This window comes from Stegodyphus dumicola, chromosome 5, assembly GCF_044657685.1.
Source record: "Stegodyphus dumicola isolate Sdum_Otavi_A_Nest chromosome 5, ASM4465768v1".
In the NCBI taxonomy this organism is placed as follows: Eukaryota; Metazoa; Arthropoda; class Arachnida; order Araneae; family Eresidae; genus Stegodyphus; species Stegodyphus dumicola.
Window position 1 is genome coordinate 189,946,147 of NC_140772.1, and position 26,568 is coordinate 189,972,714.

The following is a 26,568-nucleotide window of genomic DNA, read 5'->3' on the forward strand; positions in this document are numbered from 1 at the left end:
ACAATACTTGGTCCTAGCTTAGATAAGGATTACATAAATATTCTGCATAATTCAAGTATAAGGGAAGTGAAGGATGGTAAATAAAAATGTCTGAATTTGAGTGCCAACAAAGACACAGCTACTGTTTTCCAATTCGTTTTCGCACTTTAACGTTCAGCTACTATTTTAGTCCGTTTTTTTTTGTGCCGTTAATATTATTTAAAAATAAATGACTAAGCATTAACTTTATAACAATAAAACACTCTATTTAAAGATACTTTCGTTGCGGGGTATCTAACGGTTAATGCATGTTATTTACTGCAGTAAAGTAGTTTAGAATCTGCCTTAGAAAAGGCAGCTGCATGTAGAATTTTCTAACGGAAACTTCAGCTTGCATCTTATACTTGCTTTATTAAATTCGGAGCAATGCTATGACTTTATTTCCTAAGTGTTCATTTGAAACATTTAGATACATCCAGTTAAAGATATTTTTTTAGAACAAGTTTTACAGATTTTGAGAGCTGTCTTGAATATGTCTGCAGAGAAAGTTCTTTAAAGTATAAATGATAACCATAATGACTTTTTACACTTTTTACACTTTTCTAATAGAATAAACTTTCAAGACAGAATTTTCATTGTACATAAATTAGTTTAAAATAAAACATTCCATACATTTATGAGTGGCATTCAATCGAGTACGAATTTATTGGCTTAAATAGCTTTTTTCTTTTGGCTATTATCTTCTTAATATTTTTATTTTTAGGCTTAAGGGCTTAAAAAAAAAGAGAGAGAGAGATTGCCATTTTAGTTTTATCTTTGATAGACTATATAAAAGAAGAAAAATTAATGATCCTGTACTATATCAAAGCAGAATTTCAAGGAATGCTTTAAGTGCAGGTTTAAGGAATTGTAGATGAATAAAAATCATACTATCGATCAAACAACATGCAACAAAACATCTGCCGCAACGCATTTTTAACTTACAATTGGAGTGTCGCGGAACTCGCATTGAGGCTCAGTTCTTCAAGCTGCGGCTCATTCTCAGTTACGCTTTTAATTAATAAATAAATTTAGACTCTCCGCACTTTGTAACGGATAAATTCTTAAAACTAAAATTATATTTACTTAATTTCCATATTTATTTTTGGGCCAACTGCATAGTAAACTGCGTAGAATTGAAGTTACGAATGTTGAGCAGCGGATGTGGGAGAATGCTTATACTTCTTAATAACATTTTAATATTTATCGATGTCAATAAGATTATTAACGGATATTTGTTGTTTCATATCCGACGTCTCTGCAGTGATTTTCAAAAAGAATTTTGAACTTTTGTACAGATATTACTTTAGTAACATTAAACATCATTGGCATTATTAAGACGACACATTTCTAGGACCATGTTTTATCCACTGCTGATTTTGTTTCCTAATTCTTTTACTTTTGTACTTCAATCAATATTAAAAATAAAGCCTGTTAATGGTACACCATACTGTAAAAACATGGAGTGAAATTATACATTTTTTGCCTTATTCCAACTCTTTTTTAATGAAATATAGATTAGGTTGTTAAATGCTAACCATTGATCTTAATTTTTGTTTCAAAATCGAAATGAAGTACTTTTGTGGTTTTCTTTTATTCTGCTAGTTTGTATTTCAGCAAAATGCGCTTCTTTAGATTACAGATTTGGTAAGAAAAATTGTATATATATATAGCGTACTTCGTATTGACACTGTAAACTGAAAACATGGGAAGACTAGTTCTAGCTTCCATTTGACACTGAGTTAGAGCTTTATAACTCTTTTGAAAAAAAAAGTCTGAAAGCTTTTATATTTTATATTACGGCCAAAGGGGCCATTTTTTTAATGTTTTGTGTGTCACCTTTATTTATTAAATATCATGTTTTTACACTTACACCATAAAATTCAATTCAACAGCAATATCACAAAATATTTAAAAACAGCATATCTTTAGAATTTCTGATACACAGTCTCGCGCGCTGGTGATAAAAATGATTTTTTTTTTCATACAGTGTTGCCATTGCTCGCTTTGAAGCCGTTGATTTTGTTAATAAAAAATTCGGTAAAGGTTTACAAAACATTAAAAAGATAATAAAGCAAACTCCAAATCCTAAATTTGGGCTTCAAGATGCCCATATTCGAGTGGAGGACTACGTTATTCAAAATTTGATGTATCTAGGTACCTTTTTTTTTACAATGCGAGAAACATGCATACATTCATGCAGATTCTTCCTTACTTAATGCCTTTAAATGTAAATCAGGGCTCTATTATTTGATGGTAACAATTTGAAAAGTGAAACATCGTTTTATAGTGGAAACGGAAAATGCCAGAATGAAATTAACAGCCCTTCTGGGCAAATTGTCCCTTCGAGCTAAAAAGAGAAGAAAAAAAAAAAAAAAAAAAAAGGAAACGAAAAGAGAGAGAGAGAAAATTTGGAACTGCAATTTTTTAAAGTAAGGTCTGAGGTGAATGACCTTTATTGTAAAAATAAGTCAGACTTACCTAAAAGCATTTTTTAACTCGTAGTTTGGTTTGAAAATGCCACACGCGGGTTATTAGAATTTTAGGAAAGCTGTCCATGGAATGTGAAAATATTTTCAATCTCTTCCAAAATGTGGCTTAGGTCGTTTTCTTTCATCTAAAAGCGTACACGCCCCTTCTTGTAACGTAATCATCGACCTAAAGTCTAACCTTTCCCTTCCGTTAATGCAGAATCACGCTATATTAGCCTAAAGCCGCGGAAAACCTTGAAAACAAAATTCTACGTAATCGCTGAAAGAGCGGTGTCCAGAAAACCAGCTGACCTTCATCGCACCCACTTATCAACCCAAGAAAATAAATACAAATAAAAATCCTACTCGACATTGTTTACCGGAGTGCAATTCCCTAAAACACAGTTCTTAGATGGCGAAATGATGCGAAACTATAAACATGATGCCCATTTTTCTTTTTACATATCTGTGGTTTGGGGCAATTTTATATTATTTTTTAATTACTACTGTAATGTGTAACTCGACTAAAGAAATTTTATCTTTTAAGATAACTATTTCTCATGGCGCGTCTTAAATTGCATTAAATGATACCCGTAAATAATTTATTATATCAGAATAAGTTATGGATTTGGGGAACTAAATAAATTTATATTAGTACCTTTTTCGTATACATCTACTGATGGTGAAAGACTAATTGTTCACTAATGAAACGAAAAAAGAAAGTACCGGAGAATATATCATTTTAGATATTTCACAAATAACGTATTCATTAAGGAAAGGGGGGGGGGGAATATTTTTTTAAGTTTTCTTGAAATGAAATCTTGCTATTGTAAAATAACTATAACTGTTATTTTACAATAGCAAGATGATAACACTATGTATCAATTATATATAAATCTCCAGAACCAGTCCCAGTCTACAAAGCGTTTTATATGTGGTCGAAGAAGTATTAAATTCCCCCCCCCAATGAAGTCCGAATTTGACACAGCCTTATTTTAACTATTGGGGATTGCATTTGTGTTTTCGTTATTTATGTCACGTGGATGTGAACCAGTTTTGTTTGAAAGGCTTCCACGGAAGCATCCCTCACCTTAGCTTCTCTTGGTTATTCTGCCATAATCACAGAAACCAACCAAACCAACTTTAACTGCTGGATAACTTAAAAGTTTTGTTTTGGTTCTAGAAATTTACTCCTATTCACATAGAAGAATAGATTCATCAAACTTGGTTCTACAATCATTGGACTTATATTGCTGAAGCATTAGCATCGAAAGCATCTGTTTATTGCTACCAAAAGGTTTTTTATGAACAAATTCCCTACTATGCTGGACTTATGAGACACCCTGTGTTAGGATTGATGGCTTCCAAAATTCATTTCGAATTGTTGTAAAAACAGATAGGCTTAAATTGTAGATTTAGCTAGAACATACTTGCAAACTGGACGTTATATGTAGATATTTGCATGTTTCCATTATAACTGACATTTTAACGATTTCCAAACTGTCCACAAAAAGCTTTTGTCGTCTCCATTAGGATACATATTTGCAGTGCGGAAAGAAAAATGTCAAAATTTTATATAGCATTAAATTATTGTTTTCTCAATTATCATTGCAAATCTAAGACACTCTACGGCAATTGCAACTCTAAAATATGATCTTCTATAGCAAATAAACAAATAAAAATTCCGACTGGTATGGTTTAGGAGGAAAAAATGCGAAGAAGAGTTAAAGCTGTTGTCACCTGTCTTATGCTTTATTGTTCTTTTACTTCTTTTCTATCAACTCCGCGAAGTAACTAGCGCCACGTGCGGAGGTTTTCACCTGTTGCGAAGCAAAAGGGTAATGTCTGTTTCCAGAAAGAGATTCTTTCCCTTTTCCCCTCCCGTTCAATTACGGTACAATTAGTGTGAATCTATTTCATTTCTCACTTTTTGTAATATTTTGATTTCTACAGTTAGTGAAATATTTCTATTGTTTTAAAATGTAGCAATGTGATGATATTCAAAACAGTTTCTCATATTTCATTTATAAATATAGTTATTAATGCTGACTATAGTTCTTATGATGAACTCACTTAGCCTGAATTTTTGGTACAAAGTTCTAAATAAATGACACATTTTTTTCACGTATTCTTGCAATCTAATGGCTTGCAGATCGATCCAATGTACCCAAAATCGTGCATTCAGATACAAAAGAAAATATTCCTCTTAGCTATATATAGCTAATGAAAAAAGTTCATTTTAAGCAAATTTCTATTATGTACCTATATATCTGCCTAAAATTTATCATCCTATTACTGTCAGTTTGCTTTAAATATATGCAATCAGTACTTTCAGCATATACCAGTTATAGGCAAGTTTTCTGTCAACATGTTATTTATATTAGAAACAATTTTCTCCCATATATTTTTGTAAATTAAAGTATGTTTTTCTGCCACGTTTCTATCATCCATGCGATTTTTCATTATTTACCATTACGCGAAACGTAAAATCTTTAATTTACCTTCTACGTGGTATTGCAGAGAATCATTTCTCTTGAGTGTTGCTATTCAGCAGAGCCTAAGATCTTGAATTCATTCTGCAAATTTAGCTGCCTGTAATTAAGTAACAAAGTGGGAGATTAAAGGGAGTAAATGAACTTCTTAACAATTTGAAGCTGTGTTCCTTTTTTGATAATAATATATCTAATGGATGTAATTTGAAACGCGTTTCATTTCTAATATGCATCACTAATAAATACGAACATTTGAAGCATTATTGTAATTAATAAAAGTTTTTATAACGCCATACATTTCTAACCTCGTGCCGAATCTTTTTATTTCATAAACATTACTATTATTCCATAAAAGTACACACATACCCCAATTATTAATCATGTCAAATTGTTCGAAATACACAAATCTTAAATTCAGAATAAAATTCATATGTTGATTTTCATATTTTTCTTAGAATTTAACGTTATGTACTGAAGGTAACCCTTAAGAAACACCCTTTCTGCGTTTTTTTCTGAGGTGCAGTATAGATTACGTTTTCTTTGATTTAAATAATTCAGTTAATAAGTCTATATTTATTGACATGCTCAAATCAATTTTTATGATTAAACCTTAAGTATAATTAAGAATATAATCTTAAAACGCGTAACAGATATCATATAGAATTTTTTAAACTCTATCTTTTCAATGTTTTCCTAGAGTTGAAAAAAAAATGAATAAAGAAAGACAGATGCTATACTGATTTAAAGTTTGAAATATATTTTTCATGTTAAAACAAAGAAAAAATTATCTTCTGATGAAGATGTTCTTTATCAGAATTCGCTTCTGTTGATATTTAGGAAATGTTGTTGTTTTATCTACGCTTCTTAAATGTCATTTTCTTAATCAATAGCATTACTGGTAACATTAATATCCCTAGCAAATTGATTATATCAAGCGGAATCAAGGCCCAAAGAACTAATATCGATCTAATATAGCTATCAGTCTTAAAGATTCTAATCTAATCTTTAGAGCGATTAAGTTTAGTCAACTATACTAAGATAACCAAAGAATTCATGTGTATATCGTTTTCAGTTTGGTGCTGAAATAAGTCAGCTGGATGTATTCAATTTGAAGCGAAAGATATATATTTTCTGGAAAATCATCGCAGTTTCCGAGCTACTATTTCGTCATCGCTCTATGATTCATACCCAATCATCTGCGACTTTACAATGTGTTAACTCTTTCTTTCTTAACAAGCAGTTCTTAGAAACTTACCGCTATATCCTTTCGAATATCGGTTACATTTCAACATTACAGCGTTGTAAAGCATTTAGAAGCCGATTAGAATAGAGTTATGTAACATTTCAGAGCCAAATAACAGAGGAGCATGGAGCAGCTTGCCCTACATTAATGGCTTTGACAATCGTTAGTGTCCTTCTAGCTGGTGTTTGGAATGCATTGTTTTGTTTTAATTGTGTGCTATATTTCTAAATACATGATTCTGTAAATAGTAAGCAAGTATTTTGCATTAACCAAATCAGATAATTTTAAGTATTGCTTGCAACTGTAACTGATGAGCTGTTTTGAATGAAATTCCGTTATGTTATGCGTAATCGAAATTTCTGATGTTCTGTTTTGATTACATAAAATTTACCCGGCATAGGAGGTATAAAATATGTTTTCTCGAGGACGTGGAGGGAGATATTCTTAAGCAAATTTTATCAAATTGTTTCAACTTATATATTTTCTGTTTGTACACAATAAACCTATGTGAGGTTTTGGTAAAAATAACACGCCGAACAAATATTAATTTAGAAGTCAAACAACAATCTACATGCATTACTATGAATCAAAATTATTTGAAACTGTAAACTACCCAGTATAGTACCGCTACGTAGACGATACTTTTACCCTATTTGACAGTAGTAAAGATGATTTAAATAAAGTTCTTCCCGTAATGAATTCTATTGGTCCTGCTATTCAGTTCACTTTTGAACTTGAGAAATGCAATTTTCTTCCGTTCCTCGACATTTTGGTCACGCGTAACACATCCAACTTCAGTACTACTGTTTACCGTAAACCTTCATCGGTTTGCCTACCACCACATTTCAAATCATGTCATCCGACTAAATAAAAGTTACCTTCATTTTATTCCTTTATTTTCCGTGCACTTTAAGTTTGCTCCTCCTAATTGGCTCTTGATCAAGTACTAAGTTATTTAAAAGCAGTAGCTATTGATAGGGGCTTTTCATCCAACATTATTAACCAAGCAGTTAAAAAATTCTCATCTCAGCACACCAAAAAGCACACTGTTGTTTTAGGAGATTATAAGAATTCTATTGCCATTCTTTTCTTTCCATCAATTAACTGTAAAATTGCACATATTTTACAGAAATTTAACTTTTGGGTCGTTTAGTCTCCTATCAATAAAATTCCCAGTTCCATGCTTAAAGACCCCACTCTAGATCTGAATTCCTGGGGTATTTACAGGATTCCTTGCAAGTGTGGTTAATTTACAAACAAAGACAGCTTTAAAATTTCGCATTAAAGAATATGAAGCAATGTTAGGAAAAAGGAAACACATATGTCCTCTGTTGTCCAGCATTGTTGGTCCGAATATCACATTTTCCATTTTTCTGCAGCCAAAACTATTCAAAAAAACATCTTTCATTGTGAATTACATTTTTCTAGAGGTGTTTCACATTTAAAAAAAATCTTTCTGTTCTAGTTAACGACCCTAATTCCAATCCATCTTTACCTTCAGCCTTTAAGGAAATTATGTTTTAGTTTTCTTGTCTCATCAATAGATGGCGCCAATAGCTTAACTCCTGCCTAGCCATTCTTATCTTTTCACTATATCTTATCTCGTTCATTTGCTCTTTAGCAGCTGAGGATGATGGTTCGGTAAAACTATGGAAATTAGCCCTGTGAAATTTTTCAAATATAACGCTGATTTTTGTTGTTTGATTTCTTAATTCATACTACGTGAGATTGCAAAATACAGTATACAGCATTTTATTTGCGTAAATAAAACTAGAATCCTTATTGCTAAATTTATTCTATTTATCAAAAATAACATAAAAAAAGAGAGAGAGAAAAAATATATGTTTGTTCGTATTTACGTAATTTATTTATTACTCGTCTAATATAATCGTTTCCGTATATTCGATAGTTTTAGGGTGATACGTTTTTATCTCATCATTCTTTTTCAGATACATTCTGTTATCTAACCAAAGAGTTTAGATATTATCAAAACTTTACTTTGATCAAAACGCTTCGATTTACAAATGCTATGACCCATTATAAATACCTTTACAGCAGAAAAAGTATTTGATCTAAATTTTATTTAAAAAGTATGTGGTTTAATTAAGGGTGTAGTCACTCACAAATGGAAGTTTGCAGAGAATCTCAGTTATTTGTGGATTTTGAGTTTAACATAATTGATGAAGAACAATAAGATTAAAATTAATCATTTTTTAGCATTTAAATAGATCTAGTAACCTGTCGTAAAACAAAAACATTAATGTTTGATAGAATTAATTTTGACTTAAATTTATCCACGCATATTTTGCTTTGAAACAGAAAGTAGGCAGACAATTTATTAGCCCTCGAAGGCTATCTACCTTCGTGGAAGATTTTTTTTGTTATTTGCTATCATGCTTATCCTTGTATTAGTTGTCTTTATTGCTTGAAAACTGGTAACATTACTTTTATTTGCTGCTCTCCTGTAACTAATCAAGGAATACGTTTGAGACTTGAATATAATTTCTTGACAAGTCCTATTCAAGATTTTAACTTTTTTTTTTTTAATTTACACATGAGCGGCATTTTTATAGCTTATTCTCAGCAATTAAGAAGGCCTACATTCTTAGGGAGAGATACTTTTATGCAAGACCATCTAAGAGCAAAATGGGAAGAAACCATATGAAGAAAACCATAAAAGCTTTATATTGTCGTCAATGAATTGAATTGAAGATAAATTGTCATCGTCCATTAGATACTGATGGTCTATCTGAAATACTATCAGATTAATATACAAGTTAAATGATTTTTAATACTGTTTAATTTTAAACAGTATGTGTAAAGTATAAAGTATGTACAAAGTTTTTCTTTGAATGCGTTAAGTATTCACTTCTTGAACACATGTGTATAATCAAGCAGAAAAATATTCCCAATATGAAATGGAAATAACAATGGCAACACAGATGTAATTTCCTAACTTTTATTGCATTAACAGAAAGAGCGTAGGTTATAAATCATTCTCGGTATGATATTTAGATCGTTCTTGTCAGATTGTCGTAATAATATGCTTTAACTCTACAAGATGTTATATGTAACATCACATAGCAGAACCATGTATGGCAATTATAAATTCTATGATTTCTTCTTTTAGGGACATCTTCAAACAGAAATCTTCAGCTGTATTTACGTCTAGAATACGTGTTTAGATTATTATTGAACACTTTTTAGCCCAGAAACGCTATTAGTCTCGAACCGACATTTTGCGTTACTTCACCTCATTACATCACTTTGAATGTGTGAATCACTTTTCAAATTGTTGCCACGAAATATTATAGCCCTGTATTATATTTAAAGAAAATAAATAATTAATGAAGAATCTACATGAACGTATATACTCACACTTAAAAAAACAACGGTACCTAGAGTCATCAAATTTTGAATAACATAGTGCTTCACCCGAATATGAGCACCTGGAAGCCCGAATTTGGAATTTGTTTTATTGTTTATTTCATATTTTGTAAAACTTTAAGAATTTTTTATTAAAAAACACAGTAATTTCAAAGGGAGCAGTGGCGATACCGTAGGGAATAAAAGGTTTTTATCTACAGCGCCCGTGACTGTCTACCGTAAGTTCTAAAGGTATGCTGTTTTTAAATATTTTAATATTTTTAGCCCAAATGCTTTCGAAACGTGTGTGTATTCACGTGTGCAAATGAATAAAACGCCTGTTTTGGCGTAATCTAAAATCTGAAAGCTTTCAGATTTTTTTTTTTTTTTTTTATATATATAAATCTTGGAGAAGTATCTCCGTTCTTATATAAATTCGCACTTGCAACATTCGGGTCTACTCTTTTTAAATTCTGAAACTGCTCACGGCATTTGGTACATATATTGAAGTAGAAAAGCACTGTCAGGTACTGATCTGCATACTCGGGGCATCTGATCGCCCTGTGTAAGTTGTAAATCTTTTGCCTGTCTTATTTCTGTGAACTTCCGTACTACTCATACTCCTATTCTGTTCTTTTGTTTTGTAAGTAATTTATGTAATTATGCAAATTATCATTCTGAAACACCTCTGGCAATCATTTATGCTTGTATATGTTACACTTAATTTGAAATTAACTTCTTTTTATTTTAAGTAAAATTTGACTTATATAAGCGTTACTTCACATCGTTACATTATTACGTATAATTTTTTAAATCTCTTATGCTATTTATAGCCTTGTCTAGAACTGTTAGGAGTTACCAGGTAGAAAACGTGTGTAAAACTGCGATTATGAAATTACCGACATACTCTTTATCAATTTTAAATAACTCCATCACGTGTCCGCCGACCTTCAGTTGACGTCACTGCGAATAGCCAGTTCTTTTTTCCTTCGGAGCTTCGCAGAAATTTCTTCGAAACTGAGTTGAGTAGGGTCTTTCCGCATACACGTTACATTTCCAGTTACAATGGCAGTCGTCATATCCAGCAGTCACTTTCAACCTCGCTGTTCTCCCTCAACCAGTCGAAGAGTTGTCTGATGGGCTTCGCTGTCAACGCATGAAGCTGGCGGTGAAAGTCTCTACTAGAAATACTGCGGATATTCTACTTATCCTTTCCTAAAGAATAACCAAAGGTGAGATTAGATATTAGTAGTATTGCACTCCTCTTTGTTTAACATTCTATCATAATACGTATCCAAAATTTTATTTGCAAGAAAAGTTGATTTGTTGTTTTTTTTTCGGGGAGGGGGGGGTAAATAATTTTAAGCAAAAACACATTGTCTGCAGATTGTAAACGCCGTACTAAATATTTCTACTATATTAAACTGAAGAAATGAATGCATTCAAAGTACTAATAAATCTAGAAAAATTTATTAGCATTCTTGATTTTTAAAAATTCTTATTGGTGTAATATTATATGCTATCATGCTCATGTATTTAGTTTTAATATTACTGCTTTTTTATAAACTCTTCATAATATATTCTATTTATATCAGCATATTGTTTTTGCATTCTAGTTTCTTATATTATAACTCTTAAACAAAGTTTATAATATATAGCGAGTTGTCAGAAATGCTTATTTAATACATGGAAGAGAAAGACATGGGTTCGGTATTTAAAACTAATGCATAATTCGCACTTAGATTGATATTAGTTGTACAAAAAACTTCTATGAATTTCTAAAGTAACTGGAAAAGGACCCTTCTTCCTCAAGAAGGTAAAATACGATAAAGCCATCATAACGGTTTGAGAGGCTAATAAGTAATAAAAAAAATATATTTGTAAAATGCTCGAGAAAGATAACTTGTTCATCGTTTTGTGCATTTATTGTGAGAAATCTTATGTCTGATCCTACCTCTTGTCATTAAAAATGCTAAAGGATAACGCATTCTTGAAGCAGTATCTATTAATAAATATTGTTTCTTTACTCACATTTTTTCATTAAAAAAACTGCTCGTAAATGTTTTATGGTAGGATGAACAACAGCTTTGATGCCGCTCTGATCGGTAAACTGGCGAGCGTTGTCGACTGCAATAACTTTGGGCCCGAGTTCAAATCACCAAAATAGCCTGGATATAGTGTCTAAATGTATCCTCTCAAGTGTATTGGAGGAAGAGAAGTAGAAGACCTCTGGATCAGTCGGCCGGGAGATTCTCTCTTAGAATTGGGACGGAACTGGACAGATTTGCAATGCCATCTATTAAAACGCCAAGGCCCATGCCAATGATAGACGCAATCATATGCTTCTGCCACGATTAATACTTGGATTTATCTTGATATTACAGCCAGACAAGTGAGATGAGTCGACAGTATTTTGATATCAAAAAACTTGATGATTATCTCTATAACAAAAATTATAATCGAACAAATCTTTTTGTTTACGCCGGACTATGGAAGTATTCTGTTATTTTAAATTATATACTTAAACCATGAACTTTTTCCCCCATTTAATCATTAAATCATGAATAAACGTTTTGGCAGTGAAATTGGCTATAAACTAGACTTTCTGTTTTTCGGTTTATATAGCGTTACGTTATCTGTATTACAGGATTAGTCAGCATTCCGTTTGACCTAGCAAATTATCAACTCTTAAACTCAGATCTTTAGGACATAAGAATCTTTAATTTATTTTCAAAATTGTAATAGGACATTGCTTATCCGCATAACAACTAAGATGTTTAAATGATTTTTTAACTTTATTTTAATAATATATTTAAGTGGTATTATTTATCTAGAGGATAGTCGTTACACCATCAGTATAACTAATAAAAGACATCTTTAATGTCATGCATTCTGTACCTTGACTGCATTTTGGGTCTAGAAATGAATTTGCTAAGTCAATACAAAAACAAATCCCTTTTTACAGCTTTTTATTTAAAAGAATATTTGAACAAATTATCACAGAAATTCTGTTTAGCAAAACATCTGAATAGTCCTTTTTTTTTATATTTATGAACGTAACTTCTATTTTCCCATAAATCTTTTTATTTTCCCATAAATCATATTTTATTAATGCTATTATAAAGGCAAAAATATCCTAGCTAAATTGATATAACTTTAACGATTTGCTTCTCTCTCAGCAGTCTTGAAAGAACAAAAGATGCAGAAATTTTTCTCTATGATAATTCTTAACAGCAGCTTAGGGTATGTTATTTTTAAAATGCTTGATACGTCGAGTTAGCATATTCCATACTGCTACATGGACTGCACTTTATTGCTTAATGTATCAGTATTATTACAAACAAAATATTTTAGCTTTGTAATTATTCCCAGCGATAGTCATAGTAATTTTTATTGTACTGCATATTGCTCATTCTTTCTTAATGCTATGTTCCACAATCATGTCATAAATAGTAATTTGTTGTTAGCGAAAGCTTCAGGGCTTACTTTAAATTGATGGTAAATAGGATATTGTTAAGAATGTTTTCTATGCATTCTGTTTTGCTTCACGTTATTTTTTCTAAATATCTGAATTTCACCTTTCACTTAAACATGCATACTATTCTTAAAATTCATCACTTGAAAATATTTAAGGAAAACATTCATTCATTTTTTTCTAGGCATGATTTATCGTCTACCCTTCCTAGCTTCATCTTAACTTCCAAGTCTTTATTTTCTTCTTATTTCATTAGTTATTATTTTTTTATTTCATTAACCATAATGCAAAATTATTTTTCTGGCTATAGTTGTTCCTTGGTATTTATTTTAATTACAACTATAAGCTGACTACTATATTATTCCGGAAGAAAAAAAAAGATATTTAAATGATAAAATTTGTTGCAATACTACATGAAAAAAATCAAAACAAAAAGATTACACTTATTTTAGAATTTTCTAGAAACCTTAAATATGTGATCTGCATAACGCAAAAATTATTCGTGGCCAATTTGATTTAGGTAATGATAAGAAATGCTCAAGTAAAGTGTTTTCCCGTTTTAGAACTGTTTTATAGCAAATATGCAGTCAAATCCTATTATTTATTGTCGTGTTTTTTATTTACCGCATGGATTTCAATTGATTGAGACATCAGCTGTACACAAGGAAAGAAATACGTTTGGCATTGAAAATTCAATCAAAACATTACGAGATTGTTTATATTTAACTTCCTTATTACTATTCATTGTGTGTATCCTGTCAATCCCTTCTTTCAGTGCTTGATCTAATCATAATGCCCAAAATGTTCGTACTATATGTCTGTTTTAGAAACTAATGCACAAATTCCACGAACGTTTTAATTTGTCAGCGTGATAAAGAATTATTACTATTATTCGTGATAAAGAATTATTACTATTTGGTACAGAATGCATGACATTAAAGATGTCTTTAATTATACTGATGGACTATCCTCTAGATAAATTATACCACTTAAATGTATTATTAAAATAACGTTAAAAATCATTTAAACATCTTAGTTGTTATACGGAAAAACAATGTCTTATTACAATTTTAATGAATTTTAATGAAGTTTATTGAAATTATTGAATTTTTAGTTCAAAGGGGCTTTGTTCCTGAAGGATTATTGCTTTCGCTTTGCGATTTTGCGTCGATTCACTACAAATGGCGAATCACTTTTCAAACTGTTGCCACAAAGTATTATCGCCCTGTGTTATAATTAAAGAAATTAAATAATGAAAAATCTGCATAAATGTATTTATATTTCTCGCATTGTGATAAAACAACGGTAAAGAGCCATCAAATTTTGAATGATGTAGTTTTCCTACGAATATGGACATGTGAAAGACCAAATTTGAAATTTGAAATTTGTTTTATTACCGATTTCCTATTTTGTAAAACTTTAACGAATTTTTGATTAACAAACTCAAGGATTTCAAAGCGAGCAAAGGCAACGTTGTACAGAAAAAAATCATTTTTATCTCCAGCGCGTGAGTCTCTGTATCGGAAATTCTAAAGATATGCTCAGTTTAAAACTATTCTGCGATATTGCTGTTGAACTGAATTTTATGGTTTAAGTGCGAAGAACGTGATATTTAATAAATAAAGGTAACACACAAAATGTTAAAAAAACGCCCCTTCGGACGTAATTTAAAATCTGAAATATTTCAGATTTTCTTTTCTTTCTTTCTTTCTTTCTTTCTTTTTTTTTTTTTAATTTTTTTATTATTTTTTTTTTATTTTTTTACATAAATTAGCTGTTTAGAGGTTGTTGGTACGCATTCAAAAGCATTAAAAAATAATTGTGTAAGGCGTTGTTTTTGAGCAGAATGCATTCAGAAGCATGTGTGAATGTTGACGGAAAACCATTCGATAGCTTTGAATAGCGCATTAGAATTCCAAATATCCGTAATAACTTGCCAGATATTCAAAAAAATCAGATTTACATTATTTCAGGACACATATACATGTATGTACTGTACTACAAAGGAAGGCTTTCTGTGCCCCCCCCGACTATTATATTTTATATCAACAAAGATTATACAGTTAAAAAGTAAAATATGTTAATAAAAATGCACTTTTTATACAAAATTAAATGATAAAATTACTTGCTTATTAATCATAAAATTGCAAAATTATTAATGATAATTTCTTGCTGGTAAACACAAAATCCATTTTTATTAATAATTAAATAATAATTATAAGTAATTTCTATTTATATAAAATAAATGTCATAATCTATTTTTCTGTTTAACTAAAATTTGGCCAAGCTTTAGTATTTTAGTAGCATAAAATAATATATTAATAATGCGATATTAATATATCATTTTTGCGTCTGATAAACTTCTAATGACTGAGCGTTAACGTCATTTAGCGTCTAATAACTGAAGACAAGATAGCAAATCAATTAAATTTATTTTGAATTAATTGCTAGTAATTTTTTAAATTATAAGGATGTAATTATAATGATAGCTATCTCGAAAACGTGAAGAAACAGTTCAGCAAAGCAATTCCTTCTACGTCTACAAATGTGAATGATTTAATAAATGATTTCACAAAACAATGTAACAGAGTTTTAGAGCACTGTAATTCAAGTCTATATGACTTTTACTTTAAATTCAAATAACCTAAAAGACTCTTGCTGAAATGAATAATGTTCAAGAGATTGGTATGGCTTAGCAAGCATTAGTAACATTATATATTATTAAGAAGGAAAAACAGGATTAATAATTTACTTCTGTGAAGGGTGTACCCGGCCGATAATCGAGTTCAGATCTTACGTCAATAGGTCACGTCATCAAGGTCCCAAACTTCTTTTATTCTTGAGCTGAAAAAACAAAATTAGAACTATATGTGCCCTTGTTGGGTGTTCAGTGACTAAAGTAGCCTTTCCTGAAAGAGGAATGTCATGGGTTCAATATCAGGCGAACACTATCCTATATGGAGTCTAGCCTAGGTCAGTACATTTTTTTCAGAGCTTTAGATATTTTCTATCATTTTAAATTAGTGCAACCAAAATGAAGAACTTTTCAAAAAATGAAAAAAGAAAGAAATGAAAAAGGGTTCAGATTTTAATGGTATCTCAAAAGGGCTTTTTTTATAACTAAGTTTAACAAGGCTTGTAAGTAAAGACTATCAATAGAGATGACCCGAGCGAGATAGAGAAATGTTTTATAGGATACTAGATGAATATTCATTTAGGCTAACATGGAAACGTTCTATATCTTTTGTATATATGAAAAGTAAAAAAGTATGGAACGTAATTCTATAAATGTATTTTTATTTAAATCAATCAAATTAAAGAGTTCAAAAAATATAGTCTTAAGAAATCATAATTTACTTAAGAAATGCATCTATTGCGCTTAAATAGTTTAGTTTGTTGATCAAAAACATATTAAATTTGAAAAATAAATATCTTACATTTTGACGAATGGCAACAGACTAGAATGAAAAGTGAAACAATGTAGAGTCGCGTTTCGAGACTAAGAGCTTTTTTGGCCTAAAAATAGGACTATAAATATGCTTAAAATAGAAATCTAACTCTATATTATATTATAGTTTAAGTATTACAACGTCTTCCTAAAATTTATATGCTTAAACCAAATAAAATTGTGCAAAAAAAAAAAAAAATTACCTGAATATATGAGGCTGGTATTGTATTTTATTGAGAAAGACGATTATAGTCAGAATGTGTTCCCCTCCTCCTGTTCTGTAATTATACATTGCTTTAATACCATAAATATTTGAGAACTTTACTTAATCCACAAAATTTGCCCAAAATTATATGCATCTAAAAGCAAATGATAATTTAAATGCGTTATAATTTTAATTAATGCACTTCAATGTACTGCATTAATGCATATACCCGAAGTCGATATACCCGAAGAAAAGAAAGAAAACCAAATGATTTTGTCTCAAGGTACGTAGCATATAGCATTTTGAAACACCTATTTTTTAAAAATAATACTAAAGTATTTCCATAGAGACCAACTGGATATAGTGTAAATTAAATATATTTCAAATTGGTATATTTATTATCTGCATGTGCTATTAACTCACTGAACTTGTTAGCAGTTATAATTTGAAAGCTAAATTAAAAATCATATGTCAGCAAATGGCTGTGCTCTAAAATTGGCTACCACCTGAAAAATAAATTTAGAGATCATATGCTTAGCGCAGTGGCAGCACTTTCAAAGTCGCACGGAGGATAAATGGCATTACAGAGAGGCGTAACGTAACGTCCAAGACTTTTGGAAAAACTTCTCTAAAGATGTTTCCAGACGGCTTCGTCACTGGATATGAATCGAAACAGAAAATATTTTATTTTTAGTAGAAAATATATCTTAATGTAATATATAAAACTTATAAAGTAATTTGCATGTTGAGTATAAATTTAATCATGCTAATTTATCATAGTGGGCATTTGCATCGCTTCTGTAATTAATAAAAGATGCTTTTAACGCCATATATTACGTTCCTCAGAACAAAACCTTTTAACTTCTTTTAATCACTTTTGTGATGAATTCGGGTATTCACCAAAACGTTACGCAAATTTACCAAGCAAAATTATTTCTTCGGCAAACCATCCAGGAGGATGTCTTTTACCTGATCAATAAATCTTTAATTCTTTAATTCGCTGCTTAAGATTTTAGCCTAAGCCATAAACTAACTTTTAGAACTAATTGTAACACATTTATTTTTAAATTCAACACAACGTTTACAAACATATATATTCTTGGGAGGCAATGCTAATTATTCCTGAAAATTAATCTTTCAAGTAATCAAGCAATCGATGTGTATAGCTAATATATTATGAAAATAAAACTGCAAAAATAATACATTATAATTCAAAACGTACATTACTGTAAAATGAGAAATTGAAGTAACAAAATGAAAACTACTTTAATTCATAATGACCCAAAATTAGACATTATCAACAAATACATCAAACATACAGGTTAATCAAATTCTGTTGTTCAACTCTTTATTTGGCTATTGAACAAAAACCACCAAATAAAGCGTCTATCACAAAGCAACACGCTATACTTTCAAACTTTCTTTTTTTTTTTTTCCCTTAAAAAAGAATTCTTGTTTTTGCCATCATATGGCAAATGATGGCATTAATAGCCACCACGCACCACCATTTATATAAATGTGTATATCGACAGGCCTATATGCATATAAATCATTATATACCTTTGTTTCACTAGCGCTTGAGCTGAACACTGGTTATTCCGTTCGAGTCTCGAATCACGGCCAACGGGCTGGCTTTATCTGTACTTTCATGGTCTTCCTCATGTATAACGTGTATAAGGGCCAGTTTCCCTAGAATATTCTCCACGATAGCATCTCTCCTCTTAAGCAGATAGCTTTCAGGGTTTTGCCGTAACCAACCAGCCAAACCACTATACACATGCTAACGGAAGGAACCAAAGGAAAGAATTCCGCAATACACCAAATAATCATAGGATTTTTATTATCAGATTTTATTATACATACTTAACTATTTTATTACAAAAACGAATACTCTGTGAGCTTACTACAAATTCATCAACTGTCTGTGGAGTAACTGTGAGATCACGTTTTCAACGAAATTAATAATTTTTCTCTATTTCTGTTTAAAATTAGGGTAGCATCTTTCTCATCTTTTCATCAACATAAAATGTTTTCATTTTTGCTACCTTCATAGTCTTTCACAATTGCATTTCATTATTTTGTGCGGAAATGGCAATGTCACCATCCTTTAAAAGTATAAATATAATGTTCAGAGTTATGAATTAAATATAAGTTTCCCTTTTCTTTTCCTTCTCTCTCTTTTTTCCCCGTAGCGCCATTTATTATTTAATTGTGGCATAATTTTAATTGTTTACTTTCGAACAATGATTGTTTCCATGTGATAAACAGAAAGTTAGTTAAATAATCTATATGCAAACATTAACTATGCATTGGCATCGATTCGCGAGTTAATTAATAGGCAAATTCTAAAATAAAGAACTGTCATTTACTGCTGCATCAGTTAAAGGTTATCCCACAAAGTTTATCGACTGATAAAAACGTTTACTTAAAGTGAAAAGAAATTTGGATAGAGTGAATAAAATAGAATTTCTATTAAAAAAGGAAATAAAAGAAAGAAAATCTGAAAGGATTCAGACTTGACCTTCGCATCAGATGAGTTGTTAAGGTTTTCATGCTCTCGCGAAATATTGCCAATCTGATCTTGGACTCATTTTTGCTACCGCAATTTCTTTGTCTTTATTCTTGGAACTTTATAAAATTCAATAGCAAAATCACAAAATACTTTAAATTTAAAATAGCATATTATTTTTAGAATTCTAGGTAGTGTTAGATGTTGCCATGCATTTTTTTATATTCGCTATATTATTTTGTCGAAAACTAGTCATTCGAGCAGCCGGACACCTAAATTATCATTAAATATTTAATACTTCTAATTAGGTATTTCCTGATTTGTATCCATTTTTATTTCAATCGGTCAGATTAAAAAAAAAAGTATTTTTAAGAACTTTGCTTTTCAATCATTTGGTTTACTATTCATTAAAAAAAGAATAAATTTGGAAGTTAAATATCATACGCATTTCTGAATGGCAACACGCTAATGCGTGGAGATAATAAATATTCTACTCGAGGCAGTGGCAACACATTGCTTTCAAATAGCTGAATTTGTGGGTTAAAACGGAAAGATCGCACATCGTACAGTGTTTCCACTTCTCCCTTTTAAATCGCCGGATTTGTTAAACAGAAATTGGTTAAATTTGTACAAAATAGGATATAAATCAAAAACAAATTCGAAATCCAAAATTCGGGTCTCGAGATGCTCATGTTCGAGTGCACAACTACGGGTATTAAAAATTCGGTGGCTCTATATACCGTCGGTTTTCACAATGCGAGGAACATACATACATCCAGATTCTTCATTATTTAGTTTGTTTTAAAAGTATTGCCTCGAGATAATATTAAAAAAAAAAATTAATTTAACATAAAAACAAAATTGAAATTAAATTCTAGAGCTATAATAAATAGCCTTTTCATAAAATTATCTAAAGTTATCAAGTAGCAACTATATTTAAGTTATTAAAACTAAGTATTCTTACGCCTAAATTTCATTCTTTGATTTCTAATACAATCGGTATTTTAAAAGAAGATGTGAAATTAAAACACTGTTGGCCATTCTGTTCGAGAAACCTTGTAAAGAAGTTATAGGGCTAAATGGATGGATTGAATTGGATTATTCAGTTATGGCAAAGCACACGAGGGCTATCTGCCTAAAGGGAGGGATGCCTTTCGTGGAGGACTTTCTAAGGGAAACTGGCTCGTATATACGTTACACATGGGGAAAACCACGAAAACGCCCATGCAGCCAGCCCGTTCGCGGGATTCGAACCTCAGACCGAACTACCAGTGTTCAGCGTCTTTACCGCTCGGCCGCTATAGGGCTAAATGAGAAAGTAAAGATTAAACTTTGCTGATCTCTGAAAAACTTTCCGCTTCTTGTCAGAATAATCTCTCTATTACAAAAATGCAATGGGTATTCCATTCAAGTTGCAAAATTAACAGATATGAACTCAATTAAATACAACAAAAACGATCGTTTTTTATGGAAACGTTATCATGCTTTCCACGCTATTCATTACTTTGAAAATAACAAAACAGCTCAACATCTTATTACTTTTACATATTCAAAACTTAACTGTCAACACATGCGGCTCTAATTCTATATATTTTTCGAAACATCTCTTCCATTTCACGAAATTCAAGTTGATCGATTAAGTAGTTTCAGGTCAATGCCAAATTTCGTGTTTCAAACCAGAGCTCATCCAAGAGAAAAAGGCCTCATGATTTCCAACTTTATTTTATCTTCACTATGTATATATAATTCTCAGTATTAAGATTTACTGAATTCGAGCACTCTAAGCATACAAAAGATAAGTTAGGAAAACCTTTTCTAAGAAATAAAGACGTAATTTCCGTAAAGAATCTGTGGTATCTGAATAAATATGTTTTGAAAGATAACTGTTCATTTTTGAAAGATTAGTTCCGTTTCAGATGAGTTGTTGTATAAATCCGTTCGGGCCAAAGGACTGAAAGAAAATTTCCTTCTTAGTAATTCCCAATGCTGAATTTCGTACTCAGTTATTAAATGCAATAGATATTAGCTAAAAGGGATGTAAATTCGATGAATCCCTGAAATTACAACCGGCTTCATCCAAAAGTATTGTTTGACTAGTAATGACATATTTACATGCAAAGTTGGCTGTTGTAATGAAAACTTCAAAACGCTGTATGAAAAGGGAAAACAGATAGATGAGTAATGAAAAAAAAATGAATGGGAAACATATATATATATATATATATAGTATATGCGTTGAAATGCAGTAAAATTCGGAACTTAATGGGATTTTAATATGATAAAATCCTGAACTAAATTTAAGTCCGAACTTAAATGGGTAGAACCATTTTGACTAAATTTTTATTCATTTAATTTGGTTAATGAATGGAGATTAATTTTTCCAGTTAAAGTTAGAAGTAATGCTATAGCTATTTAAATAATATAAATTATTTAAAAATAGATTTCTCAACATTTACTCCAACCCCCCTTTTTTTTTTCTTTTGACAATTCCTTTTAAATCAAATGAAATTTGTGATCTTTTCATTTCGGGGAAGATACTTTTTTTTTTTTTTTAAATCGCAGCTTACAAATTCCATTTACCAAATTTTTAAAAACATGAAACAGTAATCCTCAAAATCAAAAGTAATTACGGGGAAAAAAACGAATTTGTAGTCAGTACATCGTTGCGCGATGTGCAACAACCATAACATTATGTTATTAGTCCTCTTTCGTTCGTTATTCTTATCTCGTTCATTTGCACTTTGGCAGTTGCTCGTTCGTTAGTTATGCTTATCTCGTTCATTTGTAGTTTGGCAACTGAGAATGATGGTTCAGTAAAACCATCGAAACTAGTCCTGTGGAAATTTGCAGCTATAACGCTGATTTTTGTTATTTGACTTCTAAATCATAACAAATACGTAATATTGCTTCTACAAATGTAAAACAGTGAATTATTTAAATAACTCATTAAAAAGGATTCTATGTAGTATGTAAAGCGTCTTATATTACTTACAACAATGTTGCAAATATTCGCAAAAAATATCCGTTGAACACATTATTCCGTTGTTTAAATTTGTTTAACAATCTGACTGCTCAATTTGTGAAATCGCTTCCAAAATTTGCTTTTTTTTTCCCATATTTTAAATCTATATATATATATTGGAGAATTGAAAAATGCACTTTTTTTTCTAGAGGATATTTTTTATATAGATTTTTATCATGTGAAACTAAGTTGCCAGAAAAACCAATTTCAGATGTTAAAAAAAATCTTTTTCTTTTTAAATAAATTTCAGTCGAATTACAGTTAATTTCTATTTATTGCATAATACAAAAAAGTAAAATTTAAGAAAATATAAAGCGCTGAGGAATAAATACCTTAGAAATGCAGTTTAGTATGATCAAAATAATGAGTTCAAAACAGGGTTCAAGGCAAAGTCCAACTTCACAGTCTGCATCAGATTCAATAAATCTAATTAATAATCAATCTAATTATTAATCTAATCAATAAATGTAATTAATAATTCAATAATTTAATTAAATAATCAAGATAATCGCTGAACGTTTTCTAGCAGCCACTTCTGTAAGAAGAAAGCGGCTCTACTAACGATATCTGTTGGCCAAAACGTAAACTAAACGCCTAATACTGTATGTAATTTATTTCAATGGTTAAATGGGGAAGAAACGGGATGCGCTCCTCAATAAAGGAAAAAAAAACATATGCCCGCGGAAATCGCGGGATGAGAAAATTTTGCTACATTTGAGTTGTCCGTGGAAATCGCGAAATGATCAGCCAGAGGGTTAAAATAATATCAGTTAGAAACATTATTAAAAACTTGATGTAATCGAATAGGACTGCCAATGCCATTGGTCACCGATGAGCTGCGGGGTGATAGTCATCGGTGTTTGCTCGTACTAAAGTTAGGTAATATTTTAAAATTAGGTAATAAAACGTAAGTATTGGATTACTTGGATTGCAGCAAAGCCCGTCAGATCTATTTCCCTAACATTCGTAGAGGACTTTTTAAAAGAAACCAGCTCGTGTTTACATTACGCGTTATAAAAACCAGGAAACCTCATGCCGTTTGCCGGGCTACGAATGTTCAGCGATTTTAGTGGCCGTTCACTTGTGAGCTATTAAAAGCGAAGCACACTGGCGACCATTAAAAACGCTGGTCTCTGATGATCATGAGGATCGCTGCTCACTTGTGACCTATGCCTTGATAATCACCGATGTGGTATGGAGCAATAAATAATTAAGAAGTGCGTTTATGTTTTTTAAATCGTTGGTCTTGCTAAACAGCTACACGATTAAATTGAAAAATAAATATTAACATTGGTATACCTTGATAGTAATACTTTAAGAAATTATTATTTGCGGAAACCACGAGGACGTTTCATTGAAGATTGTATATTTAGCGAAATTTAACGCTTACCGAGTGTCATAGATGGTAAGGACATGGTGGCATAATGTAACGAATTCTGTAATGTGATGTGACAGTCCAAAAATTCTGGAAGGATTTCGCTTAAGACATTAAAGGTTATGATATTAAAATTGAACGGAAAGGTAACAATGACAGTTGAAATTCGATCACCAGGTGTAGGTAGCACAGTAAGTATATTTAGACAGTTATTAAAATGGTATGGAGTAGCGTAATGAACTTGAATAATTATGCTGTTGTTGTTGTTACTAATCTAACTTGTCTGATCTAATCAGAACAAACCCATGAATTATTATCGTGGCAAGGAATACAAGATTGACTAGGATCTTAAGCACTGTACAGATGAGAGTCCGCCTTTATGCTCAGTTCCTCCCTCAGTTTGAAGGAGAACACCACCGCGGGTCGGATCCAAAGATCTCCTATCGCTCTTTCCCTATCACCAACCTCTCGAGAGGACTTTCTGCTCGCAGCGTATTTTGAGTGCCCTTATGCCACACAGACACTATACATTTACATGCATCCATGCCTTATGCGGGATTCGAACGCGGGTGCTTCAGGGCAGTTAGCGTTTCTAACCACTTTCCCGTCTGGGTGACGATAGTTAACTGAACCAAAAACATCCGTTCCTATCAAGGATGTTAGTCTCCGATAACCTATACGGGTTGGCGGTTAGCGGTATGAGGCGAAGTAGCGTTTCTGCACTGGTAATATTTGAGTTAGTTCGTGGGTTATAAAACGTGCAGCACGGCCAAATTGTGAAAAGATTCTTCTAACAAAGCTTTCAAAAGTTTTTTTTTATCATTATCTTGACATTTTATAATACACAAATATCATATGAGATGCGTAGAAATAATGTGCGTCCAGAGACCAAACCCCCTGAATACTAGTCGCCCTATCTAGGTTTGAATTCAAGCCAACGGGCTGGTTACATAGTTGTTTTTTGTAGTTTTTGCCATACTTGTACCTTGAATGAGAGCCATTGTCCATTAGAAAGTGCTTTATGAAGGCTCCGGTTCCCTTAAGCAGATAACCCTTGAGAACTTTTCCGTATTCATATTCATGTATTCATATTAGTTCAAAACAGAGATTTTAAAATAATAGTAACTCAATTATTTATAAAAAAATAAAAAATAAAAAATTCTTTTACGTCTCCAGGTAAGTCATGTCTTTTACATTAAATGTCCCTGATTCGGGTAATGAAAGTTCTGTTGAGTTTTATTTTTCGTTTTTTGGTTGGCTGTTACAAGCAATTATTCTGGTGTTAGTTTTCCATTAGCAAATTAGAAAGAACTGTCCTCCTTTAATTATAGATTCCACAGAGCATTATTTCTGCACCTAATGTAGTGAAATCATTTGTTTTCATGACTGAATGAGTATTTACACATAAAAGATGAAAAGGCTGATTTAAAAATTGGAAATGACTGTTTTGACGTGAGAAACATCTTTTGCAAAGTCTTTCCATTAGCGTTAGGCCATTAGCGTTACTCATCCATGAAATTTATAATTCGTCTACTATGGAAACTATTGCCAATGCATGAAATATAAATTCTTTAATTTATTTTTCACGCAACCTCGCGTACAGCTAGTTTGCCATTCAGTACAGCTAGTTTTGCCGTTCAGTAAAATAAAATATTTTGAATTTTCCTTCTGAATTTAGTAAACTAGTAACTGTTTGACATAATGAATGATTTAAATGAGACAAATACTTATTTTAATAATTTAAATCTTTATTTTATTTTTTAATAATGCGCATAATTTATCTAATTGTAAATATATTTAATTTAAATTATGGTCAGTGATAATTTTTCAAATATTTACAGCTTTACTAAAATTAATAAAAGAGGTTTCTAACGCCGCATACGCACTTCGCTGCAGAATCTTTTGTCACCCTCCTCCCAGACATATTCAATTTTCGTTAAATCATGTTGGGTTAAAAACTTCCTTCGGGTATACTTTTCTATTAAGTATGCTTTTATATGTTTTCTGCCCATAATTTGAAGGCGTTATAATACTTTTACATGTTTTATATTTTACATGTTTTATAGTCATCTGTTAATAAATCAGTGAATAATTATGCGAGATGACTATTCAATAAAGTACAACTGGTTTCAGCTTTCAAACGAATGACTTAAACAACTGGTGAAGCTAGAACGAATTATCTTCTGGATCAAAATATACTCAATGACTTAAATGTTGCGTAAATATTTAAAGCCGCCTAGATTTAAATCTTGAATTCCAGATGCTTAACATTCATTGTTCACTGCTTGCAACCTCGCGACCCAACATACACCATATACGTGACTCGAAAATCAATATTTTACTATCAAAACAGCTGCTCTATTTCTGTCTTTCATATTTCCTGTTGAGCAAGAGCTGCATTTACATTGGCAAAGAATGTTTTAATACTGAGGCACTAAAACATAACATTGTTTCTTTATGGCTGAAAATATTATAACTTCTTTACGTTCGCATCAAGAGAAAAGACTAGAAAAGGCTTTTGAGAAAATGGTACTCTAAAGGATTTGTATCTGTTGAATAAGCATTTAATAAGAAGTTATAGCTGAGCTCAAATCTACTCCCGTTATTAACTGCAATTAGCTTGTTTATCGATGCCCGAAAACAAACTAAAAGCTAACATCGACAAGAAACTAAATACCCTTCCCTGAGCGTAAATGATAATTGCAAAATTTTATTACTGTCATGAGCAAAAAAATTGCACATCTTAATTTTTGCTCATCACGGGGCTTTTATATCTTTTAAGTGAAAGAAACAAGCGTTTATTGCAATTAAATATAGTAGCGTTTTGCTCTAACCAAAAATATCCGAATATAGTAATCCCACTCCAATGTCCATTGAACAGGAATGTCTGATATTTAGCTATCTCATCATCGAGAACGTTAACAGGATGCACCGCAAGGGGTAG

General features: G+C 31.2%; 1 protein-coding gene and 1 long non-coding RNA gene across 5 annotated transcripts in view; one reads left to right on the forward strand and one right to left on the reverse strand.

The window, feature by feature from the left end:
• LOC146997368 (uncharacterized) overlaps nt 1–2,641 on the reverse strand; it is a 369,770-nt gene extending 367,129 nt beyond the window's left edge. Inside the window, exon 1 of the long non-coding RNA XR_015041376.1 lies at nt 2,500–2,641. This is a non-coding gene — a long non-coding RNA (uncharacterized LOC146997368). The remainder of the gene's footprint in view (nt 1–2,499) is intronic.
• The window catches only part of LOC118199399 (ATP-dependent translocase ABCB1-like), a 196,362-nt gene that overhangs the window by 81,831 nt on the left and 87,963 nt on the right, over nt 1–26,568 (forward strand). The window contains exon 1 of one of the 4 annotated variants that reach the window (XM_035371254.2): nt 10,654–10,822. The exons of the other annotated variants lie outside the window; for them this stretch is intronic. The gene's annotated coding sequence lies outside the window, so the exon portion shown is untranslated. Of the gene's footprint in view, nt 1–10,653; nt 10,823–26,568 lie in introns of those variants that run through there. 4 annotated transcript variants of the gene reach the window in all.